The sequence below is a fragment of the Triticum urartu genome, chromosome 1, assembly GCF_003073215.2.
Source record: "Triticum urartu cultivar G1812 chromosome 1, Tu2.1, whole genome shotgun sequence".
Taxonomy (NCBI): Eukaryota; Viridiplantae; Streptophyta; class Magnoliopsida; order Poales; family Poaceae; genus Triticum; species Triticum urartu.
In genome coordinates this window covers 4,002,951-4,016,773 of record NC_053022.1, presented here as the reverse complement: position 1 = coordinate 4,016,773, position 13,823 = coordinate 4,002,951, and the positions used below count along the sequence as shown (strand labels likewise).

The 13,823-nt window shown below is 42.0% G+C and overlaps 1 pseudogene; it reads left to right on the top strand.

Annotated features, from left to right (window-relative positions):
- Positions 1-5,319: 5,319 nt before the first annotated feature.
- Positions 5,320-6,860, top strand: LOC125540906 (annotated as a pseudogene).
- The last annotated feature ends 6,963 nt before the right edge of the window (positions 6,861-13,823 follow it).

The following is a 13,823-nucleotide window of genomic DNA, read 5'->3' as shown; positions in this document are numbered from 1 at the left end:
TGATCCCAGCCCTATTTATAGGCTGTATAGGCAAATACCGGACATAAATGCGCGGGGGTGCTAGATGTCTCGGATACAACTATCACATGTGGTGGTTGATGAGCTGCATCCTTTCCAAAAACTAAAGGTCAGAAATGTGTGACACTACCAATATGACAAGATACCGGTAAATAGAAATCAAGATCTGGAGAAACACAAGTCACAGGAAGAAAAATATTCTAGCACCCCCAGGAATCAATTTCAACAAGTTAATCATTTCTTTAAGCTTTCTGTCTCTTTCTTTCACAAATTTGTGCAGATATCCACCGCATCAGGACTGGATTGCTTCAACATTATTACTTACTGTCCAGCACGGCAACACATAATATGGAATTGCTTTTTGCGATTATCTCATTTTCTGGGGGTAAAGTGCATACACCATATATACTCTTACAAGATTTGTTTTGATGTGTGCAATGATCGCATCATTTTCTTACATTATTTATCCATGAAGAAAAAATCAAAATGAAACTTGTTTCGAAAACTCATCCGGTATATATGGCGTGAGTGTTTTTTTTTGCACAAAAACTTTCGATCTATTCATCATCTGTCAAGGAAGTAAAAAGATTATTAGTCAAAATAAAAATTACATCTAGGTCCATAGACCATCTAGTGAAGACTACAAACACTGGAGCTAGCCGAAGGCGTGCCGTTGTCATAGCGCCCCTTCCTTGTCGGAGCCGGGCTAATCTTAGTCTAGTAGATAGTCGGAACGTCGTTGTGCTAAGACCCAATACGATCAGTGCACCAGAACAGCAACCACCATCGAAGAAGAGAAGCGTAGATTGGTCGGATCCAACATGAAAACACACGCACATAGAGAGGATCCAAGTGGATCAACAGAAGACAAACACCGACCAAATCCCGCAAGATCCGTCGGAGACGCACCTCCACATGTCGTCCGGTGGCGCTAGACACACAATCAGAACAAAGGGCTGGGTGAGAACCTTATTCCAACTTCAGGGAACCGTCATCATCTCGTCTTTCTGAGTAGGACACAAACCCTAAACGACTAAAAAAATCACTAAAAAACAGAGTAGGAGCCCTCCTGCCGGCAAGGGTCGGGTCCACCTTAGCTCCATGGTTCTAAGTCACAGAATATGAAGCCGATCTGCGGCGACGAAGCCGATCCACAGCGATGCCGACCGGAGGCGCGAGAGGCACGAGGTGAAAGAAATGCGCATATCGTGCTACGTGAGTGGTTGAGTGGTCATTGATCAGTATCAATGCCCTGTACAACCCATGCTACTGCTCATGCATCAAGATAGATTCAGCTAGGTGCCTGGCAAGCATTTATATAGTTGTTACAAAAAAATGTGTAGCTATCCAACCCATGTTGACTGATTTGTTGTCCACGGTGCATACACCATACTCTTACTAGAATTGTTTATGTATACCCTAAAAAGAATTGTTCATGTATGGTTATTATGCTGGCCACGCAGATTGCCAGAGGACATGACACACCGATCATATTTTTATTTGTATATCCAGGGACGTGGTCTGACTGGCCGATTCGATCCCGCACAACCTTATCTACTTATCATTAAGAGGTGTTGTCAGCGGCAGTGGCAAATGGAAGGTGTGCTTCAGTAATACATAAACAATTCTATTGTACAAATGATGTACTAGAGTCAGATTTCAACAGATACAATCTATTATATATTGAAAGCGCTTAACCAGCTAACCAGAAAAAAGAGAATTATGATAGAAACCACATACCATAATTATCAGAAATATCTGCCATTAATTAAAACCGAATAGGTGAACACAACCAATGGATCTCCAACATAGTCTATTGATATTAAAAGATCAATAAGTTTACCCACCCTAACCTTAACAAGTTGTCATGGTTATAATCCTGACAATAGCATATGGGTGTGTATGGAGCTTAGATCTATCAAGGCACAAATGGGTGACATAAGAGATTATACAGGGTCAAGGCCTTCTCCGGTGGAGATAATATTCCTAGTCATGTGTGTGTATAGTTATAATGCAAAAGGTTCCGAACCGTCAGCCCAGCATCGAGAAATGGCTTAAATAGAGTGTGCCATGTCCCAAGGGTTATAAGGCTGGTCATTAGCACTCTGCATAAAGACATCATTACTACAGATAGTTTCTAGTCTATTACAATAGTAATGCAGGCATTATACTACTAGTGGAGGCTATTGGTAACGTGTAAACTTTACTAGTGGTTGGGGCGCCATCCCGTGGCGCCGCTTGAGAGGAAGCTGTGCGCACGTTTTCATTTTAAAAAAATCACATAGTCCTCATCTCCGTCTAAAAAACATCTCAAAAAAAAATCCTCACCTTCATCTCAAAAAAGAAAAACAAAAAGAAAAAATTTACCACCGCAGCCTACTAGCGAGTGCCACTTTGCATAACCCTCCATTTAAAAAACATCAAGGTCCTCACCTCCATGTAAAAAGAAAAAATACATCTAAAAAATAATCCAAGCGTTCATCTAAAAAATTCCAAAAGATTTCTCACCGTGGCCAACCTGTTTGCGCCACGTGGCATAGCTGGTTTGCCGCCCTTCATGCCACGCTTAATGGGTTTAATGTCGTAGTAGTCCTTCCTCTGTAATGTCTCCTTTAATGCTCCTGGCAGTTGAGCTACCGTAAAATCTGAGTGGTGATCTGACGACTGATAGGAATCGAGAGTGATGATAAAATCGGAGCAGTTCCGCCACCGGTATTCACTCCGATTAATGCCCCACCCCTGGTTGCTGATCTTGACCAGGCCCTTAGAGCAACTCTAGCATACCCCAAAAGGCCCCGACCCGCAAAATAACCGCCAAAATGCGGGTCGGCGCGGAAAATCCCGCCCGAACAGACCACGCAAACGCGGCCGGCCCGCAAATTTTTTTGAGGGGCGCGGCAAAAACTCGGCTCCAACCCGCGTATTCGCAGGTTTCCGTCTCGCCCCTGCGGTGCCCCGTATCGTAGTGAAGCATTTGGCGGGAGGGACATTTCAGCCCGCGCTCCTTTCCCCTCCTCCTTCTGCCGCAGCCAGCCACAACTTCCGCCCGTCCACCGCCGGCCAAATCAGCCGGCGGAATCGCACCGGCGGGGCCTTTTGCACCCTTCACCACCGCTAGGCCGCACCGCCCGCATGGATCCGGCAAGAAGAGCCGCCCCTCGTCGTTGTTGCCGCCGGGGAACGACCGCCCTCGAGACGCCCCTCGTCGCCGCCGGATAGTGTTATTTTGCTTCGTGTTGATGGAATTTGAGCCCGGTTGGTCGACGGGCGCGTGCTCCTCGTTCATGTAGATGGAATTGAACCCGTGCGAGAAGTTTCTGCTCTCCGATTCGTCCGACTCGGACGACTTGGATGTTGAGATGAGGCTCTCAAACTTTCGGCAGCTAACATTAGTGATGGCTCTTGCCGTCAAGGAGCACGAAGACGAGAACCGCAAGAGGCGGCGAGGATCGATCGTTGGGTGTCTTTGCATCCCTCGGAATCACCATCTTGGGAACGAGATGTTGATGCAAGACTACTTCGCGGAGAATCCAACGTATCCACCTCACCTCTTCCGGAGAAGGTACCAAATGCGCCGATCCCTATTTGTTAGACTTGTTCAAGCTTGCGAGGCCAATTGTCGGTATTTTACGCAATGAAGAAATGTTGCGGGCTTGAAGGGATTTAGTGCATATCAAAAAATCTCGGCAGCTATGCGGGTCATTGCGTATGGGGTTTCGACTGATTATGCCGATGAGTATCTTCGCATCGGTGAAGATACAACAATTGAGTCGGTGCGTAGATTTGCCAAAGTGATCGTCCGTGTCTTTGGTCCCGACTATCTTCGGGCACCGAACGAGGATGACACAAAGAAATTGATGGCATCTAATGAGAGGAGAGGGTGGCCGAAGGCATGGCAAGGAATGTATTGTGGCAAGACTAGTGATGCCACAATTATGCTAGAGGCCGTAGCATCCGAGGATTTATGGATTTGACATTGCTTCTTTGGTATGCCAGGCACTCTCAATGATATCAGTGTGTTGCAACAGTCTCATTTGTTTGCTAGACTTGCTAGTGGTGATGCTCCTGCTTGCAACTACACAATCAATGGCATGAATACACAAAAGGGTACTATCTTGTTGATGGTATATACCCTCCTTGGTGCACATTTGTCAAGAGCATCAAAGAACCAAAAACTAAAAAACAATGTGAGTTTGCAAGAGTGCAAGAGGCAGCCCGAAAAGACATTGAAAGAGTATTCGGGGTTTTGCAATCTAGGTTTGCCATTGTTCGTGGTCCTGCTCGTTTTTGGGACAATCTAGGTTTTTGGGACAAGAGCATTCTTCACAACATGATTCTCGAAGATGAGAGAGGCATGAACTTGGAATTCTTATACGGCAATGTAGGCAGCCGTGTCAAACCAGCTAGAGACCCTAACCGCATTAGAGCTTTTCTTCAAACAAACAAGGAGATTGAAAATGCAAACACCTACTTTCAGCTTCAGAAGGATCTCATTGAGCACCATTGGCAAAGGGCTGGACAATAGCAAACTCATTTTTCCATTGATTTGTATTTGTATTTATATTCGGAACAAGTTTTGTATTGAATTATTTGTATTTGTATTTGGTGATTTGGACAATTATTTGTAATGTGGATGATTGTTGTATTGTTTTAGTATTGATAATTGGTGTGGTATTCATATATTTGCGGACTGGTGGGATGCGGGATGCAGCGGGCGCACGAGCAGACCCCACAAAACCGACCCGTAAAAAGGTATATTCCGCGAATATGCTTTTTTACGGGTCCGTTTGAGGGTCTGCATCTGCGTCCGTCCGCGCCGGCCCGCAAAGACGTTTTTCCGTGAACTGCAAACGCGTTTTGCGGGTCGACGGGATGTGGGGTCTGCTAGAGTTGCTCTTCGTGGTCATGGGCATGTGCCTATTTGGGCTTCTAATCCGTTAGGATCTCAATACAAAAATGCCATGTGAATCCTCGTCGGGAAAAGAACTCAAACTAGACATCATTAGAATATAGATTCTAACTTGTCTCCGAACTGATGGCTATATACTGTCTGTGAAAAACAATTAACTCAAACAAGTTGCGGAAAAGTTCGGTGATAGTTGACCATTTCTTGGAAAAGCTGTGGCGGAGCTACAAAGAAATAGTTGGGCCGGCCAATCTAAAGGAGAACATGGAAGTTTTCAAGTTTTGGATCATACTATCTTCAATGCTACAAGACATTAGTACAGGCTCAGTTATTTTTGTAGCCATTGACATTCGGAACCATCTGTTTCTCTTTCGAAAACCAACGAATTCTTTCTACATGTTGCCAAAGAAGTTGGTGGTGTTTATCAGCTTAAACCTCTTTCTACTAGTGACTCAAGAAACTTATTCTACCAAAGAATATTTGGAACTGAGGACAAGTGCTCTCATATTGAGTTGGCTGAAGTAAGTGAGAACATTTTGCAGAAATGTGGTGGAGTACCATTGGCTATCATTACACTGGCTAGTATGTTGGCTGGTAAAAAGGAACATGAAAATGCATATACGTATTGGTCCAAGGTGTATCAATCTATGGGTTCTGGGCTAGGAAATAATCCTGACCTGATGGACACGAGGAGGATACTATATGTCAGTTACTATGTCTTACCTCCAAATCTGAAGACTTGTTTACTGTATCTCAGTTTCTATCCAGAGGATTATGATATTAAAACCAAACGGTTGATATGGAAATGGATAGGTGAAGGATTCATTCATGAAGAGCAGGGAAGAGCTTGTATGAAGTAGGAGAGGATTACCATTGCTGAGCTCATTAACAAAAGTTTGGTCCAAACAATGGATATCAATATTGCTAATAAGGCGAGCTCTATCCGTGTACACGACATGGTGCTTCACCTTATCACTTCCTTGTCAAATGAGGAGAATTTTCTCGCAACATTGGGTGGCCAGCATACCAAGTCACTGCCAAATATGATCCATCGACTGTCTCTCCAAACCAGTAATGAAGAGGATGTCCAGCCAATGCCAACCATGAGCAGCTTGTCACATGTGAGGTCACTTACGTGTTTAGTAAAGACCTCAGTTTGCTATCGGCACTTTCAGGTTTTCTTGTCCTGCGTGCATTGGATTTAAGTGGTTGTACAAAAGTAGGTAATCATCATATGAATGACATTTGCAATTTATTTCATCTGCGGTATTTGAGTCTACAAGGGACATGTGTCACTGAGATCCCGAAAGAGATCAGCAATCTACAGCTTCTGCAAGTGCTAGACATAATGTCCACCACAATGAAGAAATTGCCATCAACCATTGTTTAGCTAAGACAACTGGTGCTCCTTGACATGGGTTATAGGTTGGTCTCTATATTGCTTCTAAAATCAATGTCCACCTTGCCCTCCCTCTCTTTCCTTGCAATCACATTAAGGCGACTGAGAGAGGAAGACCTCCAAATACTTGGGAGCATGCCGTCTCTGCGTGACCTCTCTATAGATGTAATTTATTGGGAAAAAGTTACAGATGAAAGGTTAGTCATTGGCAATGGTTGTCCCTTCCAGTCTCTGACAAGGTTCAGTATAGAGAGTATAAGAGCCACTGGTTCGATGTTTGCACAAGGAACCTTGCAAAAGCTCAAAATCCTGGAGTTAGATTTTGTTGCCGAAAGAAAAGACCAATTTGGTGATTTTCAGTTTGGGCTGGAGAACCTCTCTTCGCTTGAGCAAGTCTATGTGGTTACTCGTGGTGGTGGTAGTGATGGTGAGCTGATCGGTGCACTTGAGAAAGAGCTGGTCGGTGCACTTGAGAAAGAGCTTGATGTTAATCCCAACAAGCCCACACTGACGGTGAAAAAGGTAACTCCACGCTGATTCACCTTTGTTCACCCTTGCAAGCAGCATGCTTATTAGTAGTTCAATATATACGTTAGTAACTTAACTAGAGTTACTTGTATGCTCTTTACTACAGTACGTGTATAGGCTAGTGAATTTAAAATGCATGCGGCCGCAAAGCCAGCGGAGGTGCTCGAGGAAGCGGAGCAGCATGCGTCCCACCTAGACGTCCAGAGCCACAAAACATTGTCTAGTAGCCTCGGTTCGTCTCTAGGAGTTTCCCGGTGGCGGTGATGCCTCGCTCCGGTAGCCGCCTTGGTCAACCATGTCCTCGTCCCGGAGTTTCCCCTACATTGCAGACATGGTCTAGGTGAGCGCCTGGTATTTCCTCGGACACTGGACGGTGTAGCCTGCTCGTGCCGCTCCCTTGCGTGCTTCTATGCTGTCCAGGGCACCGCCTCCGCGTGCACGCTCGCTGGTGTTCAAAGCGTCGGTGAGACACCAACAAGACGGCACATCCTTGGATAGATTTGGTTAGGCTTTGTTGGAATGTCGTTTCGTCTCAAATACACCTGTAGAAAAGATACAGATCTCCACCCATTGTTTTGATTCCGGCTGAAAATCTACTGGTGGCCTGTAAGATACACGTGTAAACGAAATACGCATGTATTTCATTACACCGCATCCAAGCGCAGCCTTAGGGTAATCCCCTCCCCTGTTAGTGTATTAAACTGGCACCTATTATTTCCTTTCAATAAATTACGCTTACTATAATGCCACATCACAGCAAAAACCACCATATAACTGTGTAACGGTGGGTAAAGTAAACGGTTTCAATAGTTTAGGGTATATTCTAACCACCATTAAAGCTGGTAAATTAAATGGTGTGCTTAGCTGAGGGTTGTAACATGGACTTTTTTTTTCTATTTCATTTAGTTTTACTCATTGCCTTTTTATTGGTTACTTCCTCCGTTCCATAATTCTTGTCATGGATTTGAAATAAATTCACGAAAAGAATTATGGAACAGAGGGAATAATAAAATGGTTTATAATAATTTATTTAAGTTGTACTGTTGTACTTTCCTATAATCATCATATTTTTTGATCATATTGCCAATTCATTAAGCAGTATGGAGCGAGGGAAAATGACAATTCTTGATAATAGAATTCAATAAAATCGTGAAATACAGACACTATAAAACACAAGAAATGTATGCTGCTGATATTTCCTCGTTATTCCAGGTGCACGGGGTTTTTGACGCTCACTTGTTGGTATATTTGAAGCAGATAATTGGTAAGGCACCAAATCCTCTCAAGGCATTGCATTCAGTTTAAGTGAATAATTGTGTTATTTGACAGCAAGGGTTGTGTCTATTATTTCGTAGTTTTCATAAGAGTGGTAGATATATAGTAAATTTCCGATTAATATGGCGTAAATGCTTGGATTGTAAACCGTCGTACAAAAATATCGCAAATTTCCGTATAAAATGCTGTCAAACTAGGGTTTTATAGATTAAGTTATTCTACTCATAGCATGGCTGTTGGGATGAATTATTATAGAATACAAAATGATTATTCATAAGAACTTTGATATTTCTAACAAATATAAAAAATGATACAGATAAACTAGACATTGAAATATACAACTTAATTCGTTTGTACGGGAGCTATCTAATGCGTTGTTTGGTGGGTGCAGTTGCAGGAGCAGGAGCAGGAGAGCTGTCCATAGAGGAATATATAACCAGAGCCGAGGTGCTGGCCAGGAAACGATGCTGGCGTCTTGACTCTCTTTTTCTGAAGATGTTCACGCTCTGCTTGCTCCAGTTACTAGTTGCTCGTCTTCAACAGTAAGACCCTACAAAAGCGTTGCCTGGTCAAATAAGAAATGAAACCTTGTAATGGTGTGCCTTTTGCTCATCAGTCAATGCCTGTCGGGCGACGGGTTTCTTTGAAGTTTCAACCATCGACAGTTGTTCATCAGCACACCCTGATGGATGGAGTGTCATTGACCACAAATGGCAACATTAAATGAGTTTGCTGGAGATTCTGAAACCTTGTAACATGATTGGCTTCTCAAGCTTATTTTGGTTGATTTATATAAACATTCCCATACTAGTCGCTTCATTTCAGTCTATTAACTAGCCTGAGCAAAATCAGGCCACAAGTTATCAAAAGGCCTGCACTACTCAAATTGACAAAATGTGGTCTGGCATGGCAGTCTTCTGCTAGAGTGAATCTGTTTATATTCTAGCTTCAGCTTCAGCGACAGTCACTGCATGCAGTTTCCATGGATTAGCCCAAAAACGAAGACAAGTGACGAATATGGCTTTGGCAATGTGCATGGCTCGCAGCCAGCACCTTGGCCCTCCCTCCGTTGTCCCCTCGACTGCCTGCCACGAGCTGCCCATCAACCACCCACAGTTGTTCATCAGCACATTCTGACGAGTGGTGTCATTGACCACAAATGATAATATTGAAGGTGTTTGCTGATGTTTGCTGGAGAATCTGAATTCTGAATCCTTGCACTATTGCGCATTTTGTCCCTGAAAAAGTGAATTTTGTAATTTTATTTCAGGAAGCTAAACCGCGTGCAAGGATCTTGTTCCGGCTACCTCAATTTTCAGGATTCAGACACTTTGCTTTCTGAAGCTTCTTTTGGTTGTCACTTGATTTCAGTCTACTAAGCAAAGTCAGGCCACAAGTTATCGAAAGGCCTGTACTAGTGTGTTAATTAATTAGATTGCCAAAATGCGGTCCGACATGACGGTCCTCTGAAGAGTCACTACATGCAGTTTCTGTGGAATAGCACATAAATGAAGACAAGTGACGGTTCTGGCTTTGGCAACGTGCATGGTTCTATGTTGGCAATCCTACAAAAGGAAACCTGTTAATTTTGTTTCAGTAAGCTAAACCGCGCGCAGGGATCTTGCCCAGACTAGCCCAGTTTTCAGGATTCAAATGCTTCAGAATTGATTTCTCAAGCTTTCTTTTGATGGTATTTTTGAACTTGTATAGCCACCTTCATTTCATCCTATTAACCAACCTGAGCAAATTCAGGCGACAGGTGGCCACTAGTGTCTTAGATTTACAAAATATATATGGTATGGCATCAGAGGCTTCTGCTTGAGTGAATTTATTTATATTCTCGATTCAGCAGAAAGGTCACCAGCAGTTTCTGTGGAATAGCTTCAGCTTAACTGCGTTCAGAGAGAGAATCCAAAAAAAAAGACTTCTGCTTCGGTACAACCCCCTTAAACACATCAACGGAGGAGATCTCTCCATACCCCTTCATAATAAAGGGTATGATGGTCTTTTTGCACCCACCCCGATACGCAGTCTGTGTTTTTTTTCGAGAATTAGACAGAGTATATACCGCCCGGCGTACATGGAAGATGGAAGCTCAACTGGGTCAGCGCAGCAGCAAACAGTCTCTGCAGCAGTGAAACAGTGGAAAATCTAAAAATATGATGCAGCCGGACTCGAACACAGGACCTGCTCTTGTCATGCAAAGAGACCGAACAAGCATGCTATATTGACCAACTGGCAGCGCGGTTGTTTAAGATATTTCCTCTTGGGCGGCCATTTCCTTCTTTTTACGGAAAATCCAAAGCGTACATATTTTTGACGTCCAGCTTCACAGTTTGAGCTCATCCAAAGGCCCAAAATGACATTGCAAAAAAAAAAACATGTTTTTTGCTGTTCGGTTTTCCATTGTTTTTCCTCTTTTTTTTCTCTCATTTCTTTGTGAAAATAGGAATGAATATTCTTTCAAAATTGCGTGAAGAAATTAAACATTTATTGAAATCCCGAACAATTTTTAAAACACAAGCAATTTTGAAACTCTGAACTTTTTCAAAAAATGCGACCACTATTTGTAATATTTGAACTTTTTTCTAAAATATGAATAAATAAATAACTAAGTACGTATAGAAACCAGTGAAAACCGGCCTAGAGCCATCTAGAAGGCTTTCAAAACCGGCATCTGTTGAGGCAACAAACAGATTTAAATGGCCGGCTCATGTTCACTCGTATCGATCGATTCTATGAGAAATAACGACTGACTGACGCAATAAGAGGCAAATAGGGTGTCCCCAACACGAGCCCGAAGGGAGAGATGTCATCGCCTAGTTGGGCGAAGGCTTAAGCATTTCTTTTATTTTCTATTCGGTTAATTTATTTTTCTTATTTTTGAACATTATTATTCTTTTTAAAACCAGTTCAAACATTTGAAAGAAAAATTGGAATACCAAAAAATGTCGTTCAAATATTGTTTATGATTTTAAAAATGTTCTGGAATTTCAAAAAATGATCATGTTTTTTATTTTTTTGTTCCCAAATTTAAGAAATGTTTGGGTTTCAAAAAAGTTCATAAATTTTTAGAAAGTATTTGGTTTGTCATATATGTTCAAAATTTTCATTAATTATTCAGAATTTGTTAAAATTTTCAAAAAAAGTGTTCCACTTTGTAAAAGTTTCATGCACAATTTGTTCAGTTGATGGATAATAACAGAAATTACAAATAGGAGAAGTATCCAAATTAGGAAAAACTAAATGCTCACGCACGCATCCCAACTGGTGGTTTTTTTTGGACTATGGATAAATGATCTCAATTTCTTGCAGCAGTCTGGCGCCGACATATCAAGCATCTACTCCCTCCATTCGGAATTACTTGTCACAAAAATGGATGTATCTACAACTAAAATACATCTAGATACATTCATTTCTTGGATGAGTAATTCCGAACGGAGGGAGTATGTCATTTTTGAATGACTTTCGACGCAGTTTGCACGTTGCGACATGTCCAACCATTTACCGGTCCCTTCTCACCGAGAAAACTCCAGAAAATACAAAGCTTGTCAAAAATCCTAACAACTTGACAAAATTTCTTGAATTGTTCATAGAACCCGATGAAAGAAATTGGGTCCATTCACAGGATGTCAAAAAACAACGTGCTTTCAGACGTATCCTTCTGTTCTCTACCCCGAATACCCTCCATTGAACATGGTCTATTTTTAGACATGCTTGAAATGACCTCAACTTTTACAAGAAGGTGGGCATGCCCATGGTAGGTATTCATGCCTGGTTTGAACGACTTTCAACACCGTGTGCAAGTTGTGACACATCCTACCATTTATTGGTCTTTTTTAACCGATAAAACTCCAAAAAATGCAAAACTTATTGATAACTCAAACAACTTGGCATGGTGCATTGAATTGGTCATACCAGGCCATGGAAAAAATTGGGACATTTAAGGGATGTCGAGAAACTAGGTGCTCCCAAACAAATCCTTGCCTGCCTGAACACTCTCCGTTGAACATGGTGTTATTTTCGAAATCTTAGCACTGACTCCAACTTTTGCAAGCACGTGGGCATGCACATGTTAGACATACATGTCTGGTTTGAATAATTTTCGACACCAGACATGCCCGGTGATTTATCGGCCTTTTTTTCACCTGAAAAACTCCAAAAAATACAAAACTTGTAAAAAACGAAACTACTTGGCATGGTGCCTTATATTGGTCATGCAACGATATGGAAAAATGTGGCCATTTGACGGATATTGGAAAATAACGTGTCTTGAACGGAGCCTTCTGGTGTATCTGATCACCCTACGTTGAACATGGTGCTTTTAGACATCATTGAAATGACCCTAACTTTTGTAACCAGATGGTCATCTCATGGCAGGCATCCATGCCAGGTTTGAACGAATTCCGACACATTAAGCAAGTGCCACATGTCATGTCATTTATCGGCCTTTTTTCACTGAGAAAACTACAGAAAATGTAAAACTTGTCAAAAGCCCAAACAATTTGGCGTGATGCCTTGAATTGGTCATAAAAATCCATGAAAAAATATTGGGGCCATTACAAGATAAACAATGTGCTTTCAGAAGGAGTCTTCTGACCTACCCCGACACCCTTCATTAAATATGTTCTACTTTTGGACATCCACAACTTTCGCAAGTAGGTGGGCATTCTCATGTTAGGCATCCATGTCAAGTTTGAACGATTTCTGACACCGTATGCAAGTTTCATAGTTAGATACTGAAGCCTATCAGATCTTGTCGCTAGCGACGAGCAGTCAGTAGCGAGACCTACACCGTTTAACCCACCGCACTACCATTCTATTTTCGGTGATTTTCCCTGATTTCCCGTGTGACCTAAGAGCCAACCTAGTCTGGCGGCCTCCTGTGCGTGGTGCCGTCTTATTGATGCTACCACCCGAAAGTGCGGAATTTCCTATTTGCCGCACGTCACGGCAAATAGTCAGACAACCGCATACACAACCGTAGGATGGGCCGACCCATATGAGCGTTCGAGCACCGGTATTTCCTTCACTCTTTTAGAAAATGTTTAGAATTTCAAAATTTGTTCGTGTTTCCATAAAAGATTAGCGTTTCAAAATTTTCTCATGTGAACAATTTTTTTTTTAAAAAAAATCATAATTTCTATTTCCCTATTTTTCATAAATGAGTTCAGAATTTTAAAATGCACTCTAGTTTTTCAAATATTATTCGTGTTTTCAAAAATATCTTCTCTTATTAAATATTGTTCACAGATTAAGAAAATGTTCGTATATTAAAAAAAGTTCATAGATTTCAGAAAAGGTTCGTCTTCTCAATTCTTTTTGTAATTTTGGAAAATGTTTCTGTTTTTAAAAATTGTTCACATAACCTACAAAATATTTGGTATTTAAAAAATATTCAAAACATTTCGTGAAATGTGGAATTCTGTAAACGTTGTTTCAAAACAAAAAACGCCGCTTCTGAATGTATACATAAAATACCTGCGCTGCCTTCGTAGCACATGGAGCTGGCCGATCGAGTGGCTAGCAGCTCCAATTAACTACAGTATGGTCGCGAGTTTGAATCCACTCGCAGCCCGTCCCATTTTTCGTTAATTCGTTACTTTTGCGCCTCCTTGTATTGGTTCATGTTGGTGGGCCGGCCCAGTTGCGGGTCCTCTACTATGTATGGCGTATACACATACATAAGTGGGTATG